Source organism: Psammomys obesus, unplaced genomic scaffold, assembly GCF_907164565.1.
Source record: "Psammomys obesus unplaced genomic scaffold, mPsaObe1.curated_primary_1811, whole genome shotgun sequence".
In the NCBI taxonomy this organism is placed as follows: Eukaryota; Metazoa; Chordata; class Mammalia; order Rodentia; family Muridae; genus Psammomys; species Psammomys obesus.
The window spans coordinates 2385459-2393084 of NW_026590407.1; the positions used below are offsets into that span (position 1 = coordinate 2385459).

Here is a 7626-nt window from a genome sequence, read left to right on the forward strand (position 1 = left end):
AGAATTAACATAGTAAAAGTGGCCATCTTACCAAAAGCAATCTACAGATTTAATGCAATTCCCATCAAATTGCCAACACAATTCTTTACAGACCGGGAAAGAAAAATTCTCAACTTCGTATGGAATAACAAGAAACCCAGAATTGCTAAAACAATCCTCTACAATAAAAGATCTTCTGGAGGTACCTCCATCCCTGATCTCAAGCTGTACTATAGAGCAAAAGTTATAAAAACTGCATGGTACTGGCATAGAAACAGAATGGTGGATCAATGGAACCGAACAGAAGACCCAGAAGTAAACCCACGCACTTATGGACACCTGATTTTTGACAAAGATGCCAAAACCGTACAATGGAAAAAAGATAGCATCTTCAACAAATGGTGCTGGTACAACCTGATGTCTACATGTAGAAAAATGAATATAGATCCATACTTATCACCCTGCACAAAACTGAAGTCCAACTGGATCAAAGACCTCAACATAAAACCAGACACATTAAATCGGCTAGAAAAAAAGTGGAGAATACCCTAGAACTCATTGGTACAGAAGAATACTTCCTGAATAGAACACCAACAGCACAGGCTCTAAGAGCAACAATCAATAAATGGGACTTCATGAAACTGAAAATGTTCTGTAAAGCAAAAGACACTGTCATCAAAACAAAGCGACAGCCTACAGATTGGGAAAGGATCTTCACCAACCCTTTATCTGACAGAAGACTCATATCCAGTATATATAAAGAACTAAAGAAGCTGAAAAGCAGCAAACCAAGTAATCCACTTGAAAAATAAGGAACAGAGCTAAACAGAGAACTCTCTGTAGAGGAATATCAAATGGCAGAGAAACAGTTAAAGAAATACTCAACTTCATTAGCCATTAGGGAAATGGAAATCAAAACGACCCTGATATTTCACCTTATACCCATCAGAATGGCCAAGATCAAAAACTCAAGTGACAACACATGCTGGAGAGGTTGTGGAGAAAGGGGAACCCTCCTCCACTGCTGGTGGGAATGTAAACTTGTACAACCACTCTGGAAATCAATCTGGTGCTTTCTCAGACAACTAGGAAAAGCACTTCCTCAACATCCAGCCATACCACTCCTAGGCATATATCCAAAAGAGGCTCAAGTACACAAAAAGGACATTTGCAGGACATTTGCTCAACCATGTTTGTAGCAGCTTTATTTGTAATAGCCAGAAGCTGGAAACAGCCAAGATGCTCCTCAACTGAAGAATGGATGCAGAAACTGTTGTACATCTATACAATGGAGTATTAATCAGCAATGAAAAATAAGAAAATCATGAAATTTGCAGATAAATGGTGGGACCTGGAAAGGATCATCCTGAGTGAGTTGTCTCAGAAGCAAAAAGACACACACGGTATATACTCACTCATATAAACATACACCATAGGTTAAACCCACTAAAATCTGTACATCTACACAAACTAAGCAAAAGAGAGGACCCTAACTAAAATGCTCAATCCCCATCCTGAAAGGCAAAGAGGATGGACATCAGAAGAAAAAGAAAACAGGAAACAACCTAGGAACCTGCCACAGAGGGCCTCTGAAAGCCTCTGCCCTGCAGACTGTCAAAGCAGATGCTGAGTCTGATGGCCAACTGGCGGGCAGAGTGAATGGAATTTTATGTAAGAAGTGGGAAATAGTAAGAGCTGGAGAGGACAGAAACTCCACAAGGAGAGCAACAGAACAAGAAAATTAGAAAACAAGGAACTTCCCAGAGACTCATACTCCAACCATGGACTATTCATGGAGAGAACCTAGAACCCCTGCACAGATGTAGGCCATGGCAGTTCAGTGTCCAAGTGGGTTACATAGTAATGGGAAAAGGGACTGCCTCTGACATAATCTGATTGGCCTGCTCTTTGATCACCTCCCCCTTGAGGGGGGAGCAGCCTTACCAGGCCACAGAAGAGGACAATGCAGCCACTTCTGATGATAACTGATAGACTAAGATCAGAAAGAAGAAGAGGAGGACCTCCCCTATCAGTGGATTTGGGGAGTGGCATGCATGCAGAATGGGGAGGGAGGGTGGGGTTGGGAGGGGAGGAGGGAGGGACTTATGGGGGGATACAAAATGAATAAAGTGTAATTAATAAAAGTTAAATAAAAAATTTAAAAAAAACTTGCTTTGAGCACATAATAAGCATTTGAATTAAGAAAAAGATAAAACTTCCCCTTTGAACTCTTAAAGAGTATATAAATAAAATCACTGCTTTAAACTTTTCTAGTTAGATATTAGGAACAGTAGCCTGCTGTAACTCTCCTTTTATGTATCTATTTTGAGTGATAGCAATGCTACCAGCCTTAAAGATTAAGAGTTAATGTATAGAAACACCAGCTATCAGCTGGTCCTCGACAACTCTGTTACCCACCTTGGTTCACCCTGTGTGCTGGAGCTGGTCTCTAGCAGTTAATTAGTTAATTAACTAACTAATTATTTAATTAACAGTTAAGAGATCACATCCCCTTCAAAAGGGCTAGCAGATGGCTCATTAGGGAAAAGTACATGCCTTACAAGCTTGGTGTCCTGAGTTTCATCCTCAGAATACCTATTGTGAATGGAGAAAAGCAAATCTGATCCCCACACCAAATCCATGACACACAAATACACACACACCAATAATAATAATAATAATAATAATAATAATAATAATAATAATAATAATAATAATAAAAGAACCCTTTTACCAATAGTGACCGAAATAGCTTTGCGTTTGTTGCTGCTGTTGCTTGTTTTATTTCGCTTGTAGAGACCAGGCTGGATTCGAATTTGAATTTGTAGCCATCCTCAAATGTTGTGAATTTGTAGCCATATCTCAAATGTTGTGATTATTCGTTATTACAACAAACACTTCGGTTTTCAGTTTGTTTTTTTTATTAATTTTATGTGTATGATATTTTGTCTGTGTACCACATGTGTGCCTGGTGCCCGCAGGGGCCAAAAGACATACTGGATCCCCAGGAATCCAATCCCCAGAGGATTGTCAGCCACCATTTGGGTGCTGGGAATTGAAGTTCCTTGGTCTGCTTCAAGAGCAGCCAGTGCTCCTAGCCTCTAAGCCATCCCTCCAGTCCCTGGTTTGGGTTTTTTAATGTTGGGTTTGATTCAGCAGACAGTTAGTTGATTTTTTTACTGAGGTGTATCCCCATCACCGCTAATGAGAATGTGAAATGTTACAGCTGCTATGCAAAACAATCTAGCAATTTTCCAAATAAACAAAATTATCACATAACCCTGAACTTTTATATAATGTAAATTAATCTCAAAAAGTTTCAAACGAAGCTTTTGCATAAATGCTTATAGCAGTGCCATTTAAAATCACATCACTGAAAGGTAAAAACAAACATCCTTCAGTCAGTGTGTGGAGAAGCAAATATAATTTATCTGTACAATGGAATTTTATTCAGTCACTGAAAGGAAGGACTGAATGATAAATACTACAACATGGACACATGTTAAGTGTAAGTTGTCAGGCACAGAGAATCACATATTGCATGATTCCATTTACAGTTTGCCCCACCTTACCTTCACAGATATGTTCTAAAACATATTCTTTAAAAACATCTCTAAAACAATGGATGCTTGATATTTCATATAGTATTATTATAAATACATATAAATATAAATACCATTATAAATACATATACACACATATAGGTATATTTTGTGTATATTATATACTATTTGGTATATTTTATATAGACATATATATTTATTACACATACATGTGTATATATGTATATATATTTAAATGCACATATATTATATATTTAAATACATTATGTATATATAGCTTAAATTATATAATATACAATATATTATATTATATATTATACATTACATATTATAAAGTTTTAAATATATAGTTGTTTTATAATACACACATGAACCTATGATAGTCACACATACCCTATGATGTTTAATTTATGAATTAGACACAGTAATAAGTTACCAATAAAATAATTATGTAATACACAAACAAAAGTTATGTGACTATGTTTCTTTTTCAAAATTTATTAGTGTAATTTTGTATTTATGATTTCATCACAACTTCTCACTTTGAATGGTATATTTTCTCCTTAAATTATTTTTAATATTATTTTATGTATTTATTATTGATATATATGTATGAATTGCATACATATATACAGAGAAGTCAAAGAACAATTTTTTGGAATCAGTTCTTTCCTTCTATCTTGGGACATTAGGGATACACCTAAGGTCATCAGGCCTGAGCAGCACATGCTTGTTGTCTAGTAACCCTTCACCTTGCCAGTCCTTGATTAAATTATTTAAGTCTGCCAGAATGTGGCCCTATTTTCATCATCAGCTTCTCCAATATTTCATCAAAATTGTTCAGTAGAAATCTATTCCTGAATCTAGGTACCTTTCTTTTTTCTTATGGCGTGTACTTTCTACATACTAACTTAATGCTAACTTATGGGGGGATACAAAGTGAATAAAGTGTAATTAATAAAAGTTAAATAAAAAATTTAAAAAAAAAACTGCTTTAATGCCCTAACATGCTGTCTTTCTCCTTTAATCCCAGCACGTGGTGAGTAGGGATAGATGGATCCTGGATCCTTTATTATCTGAAACAAGAGTCTCTCATTGAACCCCATGCTCACCTATTGACTAATGATCTCCAGGGAGCCACCTGCCTCCTCCCAACCTTGCTAGGTTTATAGATGTGCATGACTACATCTGGGTTTTTATGGAGATACCAGGTACTGCAACTCAGTTTTTCATACACAGTAGGTACTTTACCGACTGAGTTATCTCCCCAGACCTAATTTATATATTTTTGATGATCTCTGAGTACAGTTTGGTGGTCAGTGTGTCCTTTGAATGGTGATTCCTGGGTTTAATCCAAGCATCAGAAATAAAAATAATAAAATAGATGTATTATTTTGCATAGTTAATTCAATCACATTATTAAAAATTGAAGCATAAAAAACAATATAGTGAAAAGTGTGCTTCACATTGCTATGCTCCACCCGCTAGGTTCCTTTCCCCACTTTCAAAAAATGTTAATAATATCTTTAAAGAGATTATTTATGATTATTCATAAAATGATACAGTTATACAAAATGGTAACTGTATCAAGACACTAATTCTTGGCATTTTAATTTAACAATATATGCTAGTATACTGGAGCTAACTTTATATTAATATATAAAGAGGTTCTTCATTATGTTTATTGCTTCATAGTATTTCTTTCTATTTTTTTCTGGTTTTTTGAGACAGGGTTTCTTTGTGTAGCCCTGGTTGTCCTGGGCTCACTTTGTAGACCAGACTGGCCTCAAACTCACAGAGATCCACCTGCCTCTGCCTCCCTCAGGGCTGGGATCAAAGGCATGCACCACCACACCTGGTTAGTATTTCAATATTTCAATACAGGATTGTTCTGGTTGGTTTTTGTCAATTCAACACAAGATAGAGTCAGCCAGGGAATCTCAATTGAGACAATGCCTTAATCAGATTGGTCTGTAAACAAGCCTATGGAAAATTTATTGATTAATGATTGATGTGGAAGTGCCCAACCTACTATAGGTAGTGACATCCTTTGGCAGGTGGTCCTGGGGTACATAAGGAAACAAACTGAGCAAGCTATAAAGAGCAAGCCAATAAGAAGCATTTCTGCCTGGATTCTGCTCCAGTTTTCTGCCTCCAGGTTCTAGCCTTGAATTCCTTGAATTCCACTGGCTTTGCTCAATGGACCATGACTCAAGATATGTAAGCCAAACAAATGCCTTCCTACTGAAGTTTCTTTTGTTCAAGATCTCTATCACAGCCACAGAGAGCAAACCAAGACAAGGATTATTTAAGTAATATTTTATTGAAAGTCCCATGGGTTGGGCACAGTTTCTTTTTATTACAGACTTTCTGATATGTCAGTTTATACACATGGGTACATTAACAGGATGGATTCCTAGAAGTCAGATTCTGAAATGGAAACTGTGTATTTGCAATCTGCCAAATGTTGTTAATATGCTGTCCATATTTGGATATAGAACCAAATTACAACTGCACCAGTAATAGAAAAAAGTACCTGTTTCCTCATACCCAGACATGGCAGGATGTTAGCAAATTTTTGGTTGTACATTTTATCAGATGATGTGGTGATTTGAATAGGTATGGCCCCTATAGAATAAGGTGTCTGAATGCTTGACCACTGGAATTGCACTATTAGGAGGTGTGGTCTTGTTAGGGTGTAGCCTTGTTGGAGGAAGTGTGTCACTGTGGAGGCTGGCTTTGAGGTTATAAGGTCTCTTAGCTCAAGCTACAGCCAGTCACATAGGACCCTTCTGCTGCCTGTGGATCTAGATGTAGATCTCTCAGAAACATCTCAAGCCCCCTCCAGCACCATGCTGGCCAGCATGCTGCCATGTTTCCCACCATAATAATAACATAGTAAGCCTCTGAAACTGTAAGCCAGACCCAATTAAATGTTTTCCTTTACAAGAGTTACCTTGGAGAAACAAACAAACAAAAACAACTAGGCATGGTGGCACAGGCCTATAATCCCAGCACTCAGGGAAACAAAGGCAAGGGGGATCTCTGTAAATTTGAGGCCAGCCTGGCCTATAAAAAAAAAAAGTTGCTTGGGCATATCTCTTCACAGTAATAAAACCCTAAGACAGGTGAAAATAAAAAAAAGACATATGTCATCTTATTGTTTTTAAATATAAATTACAAGTTTGAATCCTTGTACAACAGAGGAATGGGCACTAGGATCTCGCTGGCCTTGTCTCTTGCTTATTCAAGCTTCAGCACGGTCCGAGATGGCTGGTGATAAGGCTGGAAAGGACTCGGGAAAGGCCAAGAGAAAGGCGGTTTCCCATTCCACTGAGCTGGCTTGCTCAGGCAACATTCATTCCACAGTCATCGACACCTGAAATCTAGGACAACCAGCCATGGACGTGTGGGCATGACCAGTGCTGTGTACAGTGCAGCCATCCTGAAGTACCTCAGTGCAGAGGTACTTGAATTGGCAGGAAATACATCTAAAGACTAAAAGGTAAACAGTATCACCCCTGTCGCATTCAACTTGTTATTCATGGAGATGAAGAGTTGGACTCTCTGATCAAAGCTACAATTGCTGGTGGCGGTGTCATCCTACACATCCACAAATTTCTGATTGGGAAGAAAGGACAACAGAAGACCTTCTAAGGATGCCTGGATTCCTTATTATCTCAGGAATATTGTTAACAGCTGTTCAGTTTTGGTGATTCCAGTGGACTGTATCTCTGTGAAAAACACAGTTTTGCCTTTCTGTAATTCTATTTGAGCAAGTTGGAAGCTTAATTAGCCTTCCAACCAACCAAATTTCTGCATTCAAGTCTTAACCATATATAAATGTTACTGTGGCTTTAAAGAAGCTATTGATTCTGAAGTAGTGGGTTTTTTATTGACTTGACTATTTTTAAAAAACTGTTTGGATTTTAGTTGTGATTCAGAAGTTATAGTAAGAAATATTTGGTTTTGTACAGACATTATTTCATATGTGTGTGTGTGTGTGTGTGTGTGTGTGTGTGTGTGTGTGTGTGTGTAGAGAGAGAGAGAGAGATTTCTCTTTTTTATGGGAAAACAGGAATGG

At 37.5% G+C, this 7626-nt stretch overlaps 1 pseudogene; it reads left to right on the top strand.

Moving 5' to 3' along the window:
* Positions 1–6811: 6811 nt before the first annotated feature.
* LOC129676774 (histone H2A.Z-like) lies at positions 6812–7199 on the top strand (annotated as a pseudogene).
* Positions 7200–7626: the final 427 nt, after the last annotated feature.